Genomic DNA, 14437 nt, shown 5'->3' with positions numbered 1-14437 from the left:
TTGTCATTTATCTAACATTTCACATAAACCAAGTGTTCAAAATTATTTTTTATCACAACTATCTCTTACCTTTAGCTTAAAAGAGGCTTGGAAATAAACACATCCTCTTAAATAATGAAAAATCTTTGACTAGTAAGTTTTCAAATAAAATACTGTCAATGTAAAGGAGGTAAAAGGCTTATACACTGAAAACTACAAAACACTGCTGAAAGAAATTATAGAAAACCTAATTAAATGGAAAAACATTCCATGTTTATAGATTGGAAAATATAATACTGTTAAGATGGCAACACTACTCAAAGTGATCTGCAGATTAAGTGCAATCCCTACCAAAATTTCAACAGTCTTTCGTGCAGAAATGGAAAGTCCAATCATCACATTCATATGGAATTGCCCAGAATAGCCAAAATAACATCAAAAAGGAAAAACAAATTTGTGGGACTCCCAATTTCCAATTTCAAAAGTTACTACAAAGCTACAGTGATCAAACCAGTGTGGTACTAGCGTAAGAATAGTAGATCAAAGAAACAGATTTGAGAGTCTAAAAATAGACCTATACATCTATGGCCAATTTATTTTCAACAAGCACACCAAGACCATTCAATGTGGAAAGAACAGTTTCTTCAACAAATAGTGCTGGCAAAACCAAGAAGCCATATGCAAAAGAATGGAGTTGCCCCCTCATTCTTACACAAATATGCCTCCCATTACACACAAAAATTAACTCAAAATGAATCAATAACCTACATATAAGAGCTAAAACCATAAAACTTTTAGAACAAAACACTGGAGTAAATCTTCATGACCTCAGATTTAACAATGAATCCTTAGATATGACACAAACACACAGGCGAGTAAGAATAAAACTAGATAAACAAGACTTAATTAAAATTAAAAACTTTCATGCATCAAAGAATACTATCAAGAAAGTGCAAAAGACAACATACAGAATGAAGAAAATATTTGCAAATCATGTCCAGAACATATAAAGAATTCTTACAACTCAACAACAGGAAAACAAACAATACAATTTTTAAATGGCCTAAGGATTTGAATAAACATTTCTTCAAAGTTACACATACAAATGGACAATAAGCACGTGGAAAGATGCTCAATATCATTAGTCATTAGGGAAATGCAAATCAAAACTACAATGAGATACTACTTCACACCTACCAGATGGATATATATATATTTTTTAATAGAAAATAACCAGTGTTGGAGAAATTAGAACTCTTGTACATTGCTGATGGGACTGTAAAATGATTCAGCCTTTGTGGAAAGCAGTTTGGTGGTTCCCCAAGAAGTTAAACATAAGAATTACCATATGACCTAGAAAATCCACTCCTATGTATATACCCAAAAGTACTGAAAGCAGGTTCTCAAACAGATTCTTGCAGATGAATGTTCCTAAGCAACCCTATTCACACCAGCTATTTAATGGATACAGAGTTTCAGTTATGAAAGATGAAAAAATTCTGGAGATTGCTTGCTCAACAGTGGGAATATACTTAACACTACTGAACTGTAGCCTTAAAAGTGGTTAAGATGGTAAATTTTATGTTATGTGTATTCATCACAATTAAATTGGTTAAGTCCATACACTGGCTTTAGCTTCCCAATTTTAAATCACTTCCTCATTTTAAGGAGCATTCTTAAAACATCTCAAATATTTGAATTGCAGCTAAAAATAAGGATTCATTCCACTTTACTACTTATTTTTACATATACTCTTTTATTTGAACCAAGAAATTGTATTATTTGATTATTGTTATCTTGCCAATAGCTCTTCTCTGAGTTCCCATTCATTATCAAGAATAATACAGCACATTCTGCATGTCAGTGATAAGAAAGCAGGGATAGGGAAACGCAGTCCACATGCTCAGGTGTATAGAACTACAAGAGCTAAAAGTTTCAGAAAGATTTATTTTTGGAGAAAATTATGTTCTTGCTCAAATCCTTTTTCAATAACCTGAACAGGAGTCCAAGGGATACAAAGATCATAATTTATCTTCAAACTTCCTTATAACCTTTCTTTACACACACACACCACCACCACCACCACCACCACCACCGCATACCACACACTGGGGTCTTCTTAGGAAACCACTTGCTATAGACTACCATCTAGTTATCATGGCAACACAGCTGTCTCCAAGCAGTTAAAGTCAATATAGTTTCAAGCTACTCAAAAAAGAAAAAAAAAAGCACTAATTGTTACATACAGACTTGAATGAACTTTCATTTAAGATTAGGGTCCATTCTTGGATATCCTCATCTAAATGAAGCCAAAAAGAGAAAGAAAAATACCATATGATAATATCATATCATTCATATGTGAAATCTAAAAAAAAAAATCACACACAAATTATTTACAGAATAGAAACAGATTCACAGACATAGAAAACAAACCTATGGTTTGGGGGAAAGGGATAAATTGGGAGTTAAAGATTTGTAGATACTAACTATTTTATATAAAATAAACAAGTTTATTCTGTATAGCACAGGGAACTATATTCAATATCTTGTAGTAACCTATAATGAAAAAGAATATGAAAAGGAATATATGTATGTATATGTGTGACTGGAACATTACACTGTACACCAGAAATTAACACATTGTAAACTAACTATACTTTGAAAAATAAAAATTAAAAATTAAAAAAAAGATTAGCATCCATTGATATAGGAAGTACAATAAGGCACCTAGGATCAAAAAGTAAGAAGCAGCTCCAAAAGCACATTTTACCCATAAATACATCTCTTGCCAAATAGTACCAACTTAGTCCCACACCACTTGAGAACATTAAACCAGACCCATACAGATAGCTCCTTGGCTGCTTACCTACATCAATTGGCAGCCAAGAAGGATGACATTATAGGGGCACTTGAGCCCTGAAAGGTTCAGTAGAAAAGTGTTATTTCCACACTCTACTTGTTATTGTCAAACTTTCCTTTTCCCTATCCTACTGCCCCCACCAGCCAGTCAGACACACAGATTCCTGCACCCTCTCTTCTATTCATTTGTTCCCTCCCTCCACCTTCCTCCTCTCTCTCACATTCACGTTTAAAAACAAATGTCCCTTGTGGTGATCATTTTGAATGTATAAAAATATTGAATCACTATATTGTACACTCAAAACTAATATAATATTGTAAGTCAACTATACTTCAATAAATAAAAACAAGCCTCCCTTATTCTCACCAAGCTTTTGATGCCCTACTAGGATACCAGGGGACTAGACCATGATCAGCTTTTTAAAAATCTCATTCCCTACTGTGATGCCTCAGTTATCAAATAGTGCTGCCACCTTCCTGTGAATCTTTAGAATCCTAAATTAGACCAAGAAGATGCTGCCCTAGCAAAATGGCCACAGCCAGGAGGTTGTAGACTAATGTAAGTACCACTCAGGGCAAGTTATCACATGAGGGCCAAGACCTTTCATGATCCAAACCTCTCTCTTCTGTATCTTCCATTTCCAAAGACCAAGACAGACTATAAATGCATCTGTGACCAACATCATTCCCTCTACCAGGCCTCACTGTGTGTGACACAGAGGGACCACTGGGACTCCATGGGAGTCTGGCTGGGCAAGTGTTCATCATGTTCCTGAAATATGGGAACCTACATAATTCAGAGGATCTGGATCTCTGCCCATGGCACATGCACAGACTCAAAATAATACACTCTGGCACAGTTTGGACCACCACAACTACAAACATGAAGACTGAAGAGATTTCTCAATGAGTAAAAGAAAACCCCTAGGGTAGGACCTAATGGGGTCTGGGCTTGTCTCACAGTTATCATTCTTCCTAAATTTCTAGGTAGAATTAATAGGAGAATACACTGCATCTGCCACCTTTACCCTGTGGGTCCTTCTTCGCTTGGGAAACCTCATGTAGGAAGCACTGCTGCCCTCAAAGCAGAATTGTCTCCTGGGCTTCATTAGAGGAGGACAGACAGTGCTCAGAAAACTCCCAGAAGATGGAAGAGCGAAAAATAAGAAAAGCAATTCTTTATAAGCTTTATGTTACTAGAGCTTTGGTTTTGTTTTCTCTGAAAAATATTTCCACACTTCCCAGTTGCCTAGAGTAGGTCCATTGTCTAACTGGGTCTTCACCTCCTCCAAAAACAGCTCATCTCTGTGTGTGGCCGACTTGGGATGGGTGGGAGCAGCTGGGTGAGGCATGCTCACTCCAGCCATCCCCGGGGGAGGGTTTAAGGACCAAAGACTAGAAGGCTCCTGCTAGTTTTCTTCCCACGGAAGACATAAAAGAAAAAAGAAAAAAAAAAGAAATAAACAAACGAGAGGTACGCTAGGATGCCAGAGCCTTACTCTTGACAACACAGCTTACATACAGAGTTCTCCTCACTTAGGGGTCTGCTTGGTCATTGTCCAGAGGCCCCAAGACTGAAGCAAACCCTATGTCATCTCACCCTCTGCTTTTGCCTCAGCATTTGTCTGGTTCAAAATAATGCTATTAAATAGAAGATTCCAACAGGGTCAGCTAGGATAACATTTCATTAAGCCTTCAGTGCAGTATCTTGTAAATGAGCGAACTCGCTTTGCCTTTAAAAATGAATCCAAAGACTATTCTCTAAGAATTGGCTACTTGAAATACTACATTATGATGCACAAAAGAGCATCTGGAGATTATACAGAGAGCCTGTAAAGGGCTGGCATGAGGCCTTTTGTGCCAGTCACTTGCTCATTACCCACCAGGCCCATCACCTCCCCTCTTGTGATAGGCAGAATAATGGCTCCCAAAATGTCTACATCCTAATCCCTGGCATTTATGAACATATTACCTTCCATGGCAAAAGGGACTTTGCAGATGTGGTTAAGATTCTGGAGGTGGAGAGATTCTCCTGGATTACCTGAGTGGGCCAAAATATAATCACAAGACGAAGGCCAAAGGATCAAAAGAAGGTAGATGTGACAAGGAAACCAGAGGTTAGAGGGATGTACTCTAAAGATGGAAGGAGGGGCCGTGGGCCAGGAAACGCAGCCTCTAGAATCTGGAAAAGGAAACAAAATAGACTTTCCCCCAGGAGACTCCAAAGGAAACATAGCTCTGCTGACACCTTGATTTTAGATTTCTGACGACTAGAAATATAAAAGAATGAATTTGTATTGTTTTAAGCCACTAAGTTAGTGGTAATTAGATACAGCAGCAAAGGGAAACTAATACTCCCTCTTACCAGCCCTTTTCATTCATTCAAGGAATGAATGACAGCCAACTCCGTTTCCCAGGCCACCTTGCTGCTTCCAGCTCTGTTCAGTAATGGGAGGCCCTGGAATGAGACTGGACAGTGAGAAGACGAGAGAAGCCAGGGTATTATTTTCCCCTCTTCCTGCTCCAGACAGCTTCTCCAGCAGTTGCTGGTCCCCTTCCATGATCTCCAGTCCTGTCATTACACCCAGGGTCACAGGCTCTAGAAACATCAGCATCTGATGTTATCCCTCACCTTCCTCTGTTTGCTTTGCAGCTCTTCTACCACCTTTACAGTGAAATTTAGCACGTTAAATTCCCTCTATTAAAGTATCTGACATGGGTTAAGTTCTCTTAGCTGGATTCTTTCAAGAACCAACCCTATTCCTAGTGTCTGCTTACATTTATTTCCTGTACCAGTATCACTTGCTCACCAGTGGCTGAGATGACTCATACATTTAAAATCCTCTCCCATATTTTTTACATTACAGCAGAGTAATATTGATGGCTTTCCGGGGGATTGACAATCTCTTCCCTTCCCTCATACCCTGCTTCTGTCAGCATAATGAATTGGATAACTCTTCACAACCGTGGTTTAATTGTAATTTCATTTGTTTATGCAAATTGGCATAATTCAGGTGTGAATCAAGCAGCCTCTTTCTATGATCTAGTGACCTAGAAAAATGAGAGCAACTATGTTCAGCGAGGAATTCTTGTTTAATCAGTTTAAATTTCATTAGTAAATCAGAAGGCATATTTTGTGGTATGTGAACTGAAAGATCATTCTCGTCAACCTTGCTTAGCTTTACTGCTGCAGCTGAGGTAACTGGGCAAAGTTTTATTTAAGACATTGTTCAATGAGGCCAGCATTTGGAACAATGCAATACACTATCAGTTCTCGAGCCTTATTTGCTGAGGTCTGGGGAATGGTGGTCTTTGGAGTCATAGCACTGGTCTCTATAAACAGAAACTCAAGGTCTAATTCCAACCCTATCATGTTCATTTGCTACAGTTCTCATAACAAATACCACAGACTGGGTGGCATAAACAACAGAAATGTATTGTCTCACAGCTCTAGGGCTTGAAGTTCAAAATCAAGGTGTTGCCAAGGTTGGTTCCTTCTGAGGGCTGTAAGGGAGAATCTGGCAGTCTTTGGTGTTCATTGGCTTCTAAAGCACTGCGCCCACCTGCTTTGACCTTCACATGATATTCTGTGTGTGTGTGTGTGTGTGTGTGTGTGTGTGTGTGTGTGCGTGTGTGTGTGTGTGTCTCCAAATCTCCCCTTTATAAAAGAAGAACAGACATACCAATTAGAATCCACCCTCATAACCTCATTTTAACTTACTATCTCTGTAAAGACCCTATCTCCAAATAAGGTCACATTTTAAAGAAGTGGGTGCATGTGGACTTCAGCATTTTAAATGGCAGAGGAGGGGGCACGGTTCAACCCATAACAACTGTTCCCCAAGGAAAGCCTTTCATCTTCACGGTTTAAAGTCTGGTAGACTGGGTTTTCAGTCCACGTGCCTCAACCTTTTAGTGTTCACAGGTTTCTCTTGTGCCAATGCCACAAACCCATTTGACCCGACAGACTATTTTCTCTCATTTTAACATTCTTTCCAATGGAAGTAGCAGGAGTGACTTTGAGAAATTTTTCTTATTCATCCTAAGGACATTAAAACAAATTGAGGATTCTCCTCTGCATTCCTTTTATAATTACTTGTACATTAAGAATCACGGGGAACAACCAATGATATATGGTGGTATATTCCTATTAATAAAGTCTTATAAAGTCAGAACAAAGGAAAGATATTTTCAGAACTATATACCAGGAGTAAGAAGTGACAAGACACTGCAGACAGGAAAACATCCAAATCACATCATTAAAGCAGAAGTAGAACCGCTGTGCTGTCTGTTCCTGTCTCCCTAAGCCCCTATTTAAATAGGAAATTATTAAGTTCTTAAATAATGTATGTTACCACTTTTTATTCATTCTTCAGTTTTATTCATTCCTTCTCAACTTTCAGAGAGAGAATTTATTTTTGAGTATTTTTTAAAAAGAAAGTGTTCAAGCACAATATTCTTTAAATCCTACATAAGCATGGGACCAGACAGTTTGAGGCCCAGAGAAATGTCTGTGTTTATGTGATTATATGCGATATTGATATACAAAGTATTGATATACAAAGTCCTACTCACAGAACACATTCCTTTTCTCGGTTATAGAAAAATAAAACAAAAATACAAAAGCATTTTTAACCTGATCAAAGTTGAGAGTGCTTTGGACAGGGCTCCTAAAGGACATGTTCCTAAAGCAATTTGAACTAACTTAAGGCTACTCTTCTCATGTTTAGAAGCAAAGAGATCAAGTCTCTAAAGAAATTGTCATCTTTCTTAACCCTTATGATTCATGTTCTCCTGCAAATGTATGCGCAACATATACAAAGTAAATATGGAGGGAAGGTGTGATACTGGGATAAAGGATAAATCTGATTAAACTAGTCACGCCAGTTTTCTGGAACTGCAAGATATTTTACAAGAAGCTTTACTGAGGAAGAATATGATAGAAAAATGCACGGGGGCTCAGAATATTATTTCTTCTCAGGTACAGTTTTAGCTAGCCACTTGATACCAAGGGCCAGCTTCATGACTCAGGCTCATGCACCCCATCACAAGGCTGTGTTAACAAAGCAACTTGATCCTCCTCTGCAGTGGGATTCTCACAGACTCCTTTCCAACCAGAAGTCATGAAGTTATTATCTCCAGTTACTCCTGCTAGGCCTGTAATCTAAGTGTCTTTAGAGCATACCTTGTTTTTCCTCTTACGCCGTAAGTCATCACCACCTTGCCTCATTTATCATGTTAAAATATAGCACAGATTTTTCACATAAAGCCCTTTTGTTAAGGCTGAGAATTGTGGCATGCTAAGCGTTGTCAGCAAAAATCACAAGAAAACAAATACTCCTTTTAAAAAGCTTCAATCTTCTGTGAACCACACACACTATAAATTAGTTGATTATAACCCTCAAATAAGAATCATTTTTACACCCTGTTCTCGGAGAGGGAGGGAAACAACTACACATTGGCCTCTTGATGGACACCTATTGTTTGTTGTGTCTTCACTGTGTCTTTAGTCACTCTAACGGATCAAACATATCAAAGAGTTTTGGCAAGAAATCTTTCCTTCCTTTTCCAATTTCCCACAGATTTTACAAACTTTGGCCCTTGAACACACAAAACCATACAAGGCTATTACTGTAAACTTACTCTGCCTGAAAATTAATAGACAGAACAACTCTGTATTCCAGTCATAGCCTGAAATTGCAGTTCTTAAAATTTGGAACCAAGCTGAAAATACTAAGTCAGAACAAAGGATAGTTCAGTTCCACATGTCTGGAAGAAAATTAGCATTAATACCTGGCGTCTCCAACTCCACATGGACTAAGTGGAGGTAAAAGTATATAATTTCAGTTCCTTCCTTTACTCTCTCATTCCCCCAACCCCTCATATCCATCCCATATTCATACTGTTTATATAAGCACATTTCCATTTCTAGAACCCTATCATGTGCTAACCTTGGAACTCAATAATGTATTTTAATCTGGGATTTTTTTCTTGTTAAAAACCAACATGTATTGGCATATACAATAGTTATAATAATTGTATAAAGTTTACTAGAGAGCTCCATAGTCAAACTACCCAAGTTTTAATCTCAGCACTACCACTTCTTACTATTAAATTGAAACATACAAAATTGCCCTTTTTGTATATAGGAGAAAAAAATCTACCTAATACCATTCTACATGGTTCAATTTAATAGAAGTCCCTCAAAACCCATCTGAACAAATAGGAGCATAGTTGTTTTGAGTAATGAATGAGATAAGAGGAATTTGATTGCATAATTAACTATAGAAGTAGCAAGTAAACAGTATGTTAAGACAGAGCATCTCAAACTATAACATGAATAAGAATCTCCTGAGATCTGATTAAAATGCAGATCCTGATTCAGTGGTTTGGGTTGGGCCCCAAGATTCTGCATTTCTAACCAACACCCATATAATGCTGATGCTGTTAGCCAAGGACCACATTTTGAGTGGCAAACATTTTAAGATACTGCCCTTCTCCGATGAGAGGCATCATCTGAGGCGTTTGTTAAAAATACTCCTTCCCAGGACCCCTCCCGTGGAGACTTTCATTCAATAGGTCTGAGATGGGACCTAGGTTTTTTATTTTTAGCAAGTACTTGAAGGTGATGCTCATTATTAGAAAATTATGAGAATCACTACTGTAAATAAGAGGTAGAAACAAAATTCTACGTGAATTAAGAAGAGATCATTTCTAGTAGGGAGGTCAGAAAAAAAGCTTCCCTGAAGAGATAACCTGTAAAATAGGCCTTTAAAAATGGGTGGGATTTGACTCCCATTTTTAGCAAGATGTAGAGGAGAGCATTCCAAAGTAAAACTAGAATGAGTGAAACAGGATACTCTGGCACAGTGGGGGGGGGGGGGGGCAATTCAAGTGGCTGTACTTACCTGGAGCATAGAGTTCTTAAAGGGGAAGATTTTAAATATGAAATAAAGACATCAGGACTCTACTTTGAAACACTGGAAAGATACTGACCAGTCCTAAGCAGTGATATGCTCAAAAGTGGGCTTTGAGCAGCAGAGCTGTTCATGACTGAAGATGGGCCAAGACTAAGCACAGAAGAATCACTGTAGATTCAGAAGCAGAGCCTGGGACTGGAAACTGAGAGCTTAATATGATGGACTTGGGTTGAGCCTCTCTTTGTCTCAGCTTCATCAAGGGCAAAATGTCCATTTAAACATCTAGGTGTTTATGTGATGTGTGATTTTCCAAGGTATGTTTTTTTATGTCATCATTTCACAGAGACCTATCTGTGATGGCTATGTGGAGCTCACAGGAATGCAATGATGAGAGAGTCCTTTCCAATCACAAGTAAGGTTAGTTTCCATCATCCATCCAAACTTCAAGGAACTTAGATGGTGTCCTGAGGATTCCTTATAGCTCACCCCACACCTAATTTCTCCAAGAGCATTTTCTGAAGCCCAGGCCATGCAGAATAGTCAGTGATGAAATAAGCATGTCTTAGGAGAGTCAGTCTTTCAACTCAAGTACACCCACAAAACACCCTCCCTTTTAGACAATGTATTATTAATGTGGCAGTGTCTTACCTTTCTCCAAAGATAGGATTTGGATGGATGGATGGATGGATGGATGGATGGATGGATAAAGGAAATATCCTTTTCCATCACCCTTGCAATTAGAGTGCTAAATTCTACTTTCTAATTTCTTCAAACTCATCCTTAAGTTGTTCTCCACATCACACTAGTGGTCCTCCCAACACTGATGCTGCATCAGCTCCCTTTGTCCAGAATTATTCCCAGCTAAGGGCCAACAGGACTTCCCAAGGCCCCTGTTAGCAAACTGCCTCCCTGCACTTTGAGGTCTGCCGTCCTCAACACATTTGCTGCCTAAGTGGTCATGTTGCGTCCAACACTTCTCCGAGCCAGTGCTGTTCTGGTTACAATGAGTTTTTTATTCCCCTAGTTTGTGGCATTAGATATTCAGCCAAGGCTGACTTCTCAAACATTGAAGTCATACCACCTCACACAGCCTTAAACCTTTACTTTTTAAATGGCAAATGAAATTCAAGAGCTTTCTGAGAGGAGCTGGACAGGCCTGGATAAGATGACTTGATTGTGTGTGTGTCCTGCAAGTTTGCTCAAGATAATAACTAAGGAAATCCCCTGTTTTGTATACCAGGAACCCAGAAGAATTATAAAGTGAGTGGGAAAGGGGGGGAAAAAAAAACAAAACACTTGAGTAAGGCACTTGGGCGACAAAGGAATAATGGTTTCTCTCTTAAATTCTAAATCAGCAATATTAACGATGCCTCCACAAGATCCAAATATACATAAATTTTTTTTAAAAAAAAACATGGTAATTCTCGTGCACTTAAGACATTTTTGCCTCAGAAATCCGCAGGCCCAGCCTCCTCTCAGATCCCACGCACTCGGCTGTGTACAGTACTTCTGTCACAGCTGAAAGGCATTAAGCCGTCCTGAAATAGCGCCTCGTGTTAACGCTTTTATTCCCTTTAATACAACACATTCTCTTTTATTCTCGTTATCACAGCCCAGTGCTCCCCCGGATGGTTAAGGCATTCTCAGCACGACTGCAGGCTAGCTTTTCTTTCGTAGTTAATGGCTCCGTAGAAGGAAGGCAACAGCAACTTGCCCATCAGACAGTAACAGCGGCCATTTACTCAGTGCCCGCTGCGCTCGCGGCCCTCTGTATACAGCACCGCTCCTCCTCCTCACACCCGCCTGCCAACCGACTTCTAGTGTCCAACCCACTTCACAGGTGAAGAAACTAAAACTCGGGGGCTAAGTCACCTGCCCAAAGCCACCAGTAAGTGTCAAAACCGGGAAGTGAGCCCAGGCTGACCTCGCCCCGGGGTTTGCGCCACATGCTCCCCCAAACGACGAGGGCGAAACCGATTTCTGGGCAGTTAACTGCATTCCCAGGATAAAAAAGAAAAGAAAACGGGGTGGACAGAGCCCACTTACATCTTTAAGTGCTTGGTCCTCATCAGTCACGTCCAACTCTTCTTCCGAGCTCCGGTTCTCCAAACTTCACCTCACCTCAGTGAACTGCGGCAGCGCCTCTCAGCTCCCGCCACTTTCGCGCTAATACAATCGTCCCTCCGTGGCCACCGTACCAGCCCCGGAGCTCCCACCACTTTCGCACTAATACAATCGTCCCTCCATGGCCACCGTACGGGTTCTGGAGCGCCCGCGGGGTTGGCGGTAGAGGTGGAAGCTGAGCACGTCCCTCCATCACAGCTCAATACGATGAGGGCTAAGGTTTACCAGAAAACAATAATGTATAATTTGAGCAGGGTGTTCCCCAAAGAGGACAGGTTTGCTATCTTAAGCACAGCTATCACAAAGCCAGTTTTATGATTTTCCACGCACTTTAGTTTACATCACCAAAAAAAACACAAGTACCTAATATTTTCTCTTAATCACTTTTAGACTTTTTTGTCCCAGCAACTTAATAAAATCACATGGCTTTGTTCACATGCATAAACTGAGGATTTGAGAAAATATTAATGTGCTTAATTCTGGGTCAATTAATTCTTAGATTCTCCTTTAGCCACCATGTTACTGGGAGGTTCACCTGCAGTAACCCATCTTTAAACAAATTCATTCCATATTATATAAGACGTCTGAGTGCGGTGATTTACTGCTTACACCAGAGTTTGAGAAAGCTGGCCTCAAGGCTAGAGGGCAAGCTGGATCACATTTGCTTAACTGCATGTTTGGGTTAACCAAAAACCAGCTAATCAGAACCACAGGGCAGTTCACTGAACTCCTTTGCATCTATAAAACAGATTCCTGAAGATCAAATAAAACTTGCTTAACCAAGTGTGCTGCTCTCATTAACTCATTACCCTTGATGTTTGCTCATAAAAGCTGATTTTGGTCAGACTAGTGGTCATTTAGGGGAGGATCCATGCCCTAGCAAACCTCATGATGACCAAAAAGCATTCGCATGAAAGAGGTAATTCTGCGTCAAGACTAGGGTCAAAAGTGGAATGCTGGAGTCTTATTGCTTTCCGTGGCCCCGTCACCTAACCTCAGGAACTGCACCAGCAAATTAATGTTGCAGTCTTTGCCAAGTTAGGAGTTGAGACAGGGAAAATCCTAGCCCTATTGTCTGTTTTCTACTTAGGGTTAGGATAATCTTTGAGAGAAGGGAAGGAAACTCTAGTGGAACAGAATGTGTGTGTATCAATTCTTCTTGTCTTCTTTTGCCCACAGTATATCTCTTTAGCAGCTTCCTTGATAATAGAATATATTTTCCTTCCTTCTTTCTTTCCTTCCTTTCTTCCCTTCCTTCTTCCTTCCTTCCTTCTTTCGATATCTACTGTGTGCCTGAGCAGTTTTCTAACTGTTGATATGGTAAGGGAAGGAGGTTGAGGGAGCAGCCTTGGAATTAAGCTCTGGGAAACAAAATTAGCAGCCCACAGATGACTCATGTAGGGAGTTTTGACTTCAGTGTGCAGGTCTATGGAGAGATGTGGATTTGAATCCCACCCAGAAGCCATAGATCAAGGAAAGGCTGTCTCTTTCTTCCATCCCTCCTACCTCATTCCTGACCTAATTGAGACCATATCCTCCCTCAGAGACACCAAAGAACTAGATGTGAACTCAAATGGTTGTGGCTCATCCATGATGTAGTCATTAGCGGCCTCACGTTTTCCTTGTTTTTCACAGCAACCCCAATATAGAATAATAAGCACAGAGTTGGAGATATTCAGCTACCAAGTGGAAGGACTCAGTGGGGAGAATGCTGGGAACCCTGCAGAGCAATAGCAGTCCAGAGCCCGCCGCATATGGAAGGAAATACGACACTCCCTGGGAATATGTGCTCCCCAGGAAGCAGATGCTGATTACTACCCAAAGGCACGGCAGACAACTTGGCTTTTGTGCCTGTTGGTTTATTCACTGCTCTGATTTGACTGACAGCATTTTTATGAGTCCAAAAAGCCTGATGGTTGGGGGTAAACTGGACTTGAAGTCACAAAAAACTTCCTGATCTGTTTGTTCAACTGTGATCCCAAAAGAGACTTGTTTCCCCCTGGAAGGGAGACTTGGTACCTTCCTGCAGTTAGGAAGACTGGGATAATGAGCTCTTAAACTTCCCACCAATGTATGGTCCCTTAGACCTCACTAATTCATGTGACTTGTCCCTAGTAGCAACAGTGGGAGTAGGAGCTGGTGTGCATATCAATATATCCAGCAAAGAATAAAAGCAATATTGTTGCATTCTCTCCATTCCCACTGAAAGCCTCATCACCTCGTCCCTGGAATGCTACACCTGCTGTCTCTTACCTTAGGATATACAACAGCCTGATGAATAAGCCTAAGCACGTCTTCCATTAGATGATCTCCCTGCTCAAAAACCTAAATTCCTGCTTGCTGAAGCAAATCTAAAGTCCATCATCTGGGTATTTAAGGCCCTCCAATATGCCTTCCCAAACTTATTTCCCAGTAACTTCCAATATTAATTCACTTCCTGAGCCCCCTACCCTCTCCTCTATTGTGTACTACACACATAATGCACATTTCTACTACTGTCACTTTCCTTCTAATAACTTCATTAAATCTCCTGTCTGTGTTAATCCCACTGCAGC

The 14437-nt window shown here is 40.1% G+C and overlaps 1 long non-coding RNA gene across 1 annotated transcript in view; it reads right to left on the bottom strand.

The window, feature by feature from the left end:
* LOC116661167 overlaps positions 1-12140 on the bottom strand; it is a 308158-nt gene extending 296018 nt beyond the window's left edge. Inside the window, exon 1 of the long non-coding RNA XR_004316947.1 lies at positions 11805-12140. This is a non-coding gene — a long non-coding RNA (uncharacterized LOC116661167). The remainder of the gene's footprint in view (positions 1-11804) is intronic.
* Positions 12141-14437: the final 2297 nt, after the last annotated feature.

Source organism: Camelus ferus, chromosome 3, assembly GCF_009834535.1.
Source record: "Camelus ferus isolate YT-003-E chromosome 3, BCGSAC_Cfer_1.0, whole genome shotgun sequence".
Lineage (NCBI taxonomy): Eukaryota > Metazoa > Chordata > Mammalia > Artiodactyla > Camelidae > Camelus > Camelus ferus.
This window is presented reverse-complemented; position numbering and strand designations above follow the sequence as displayed.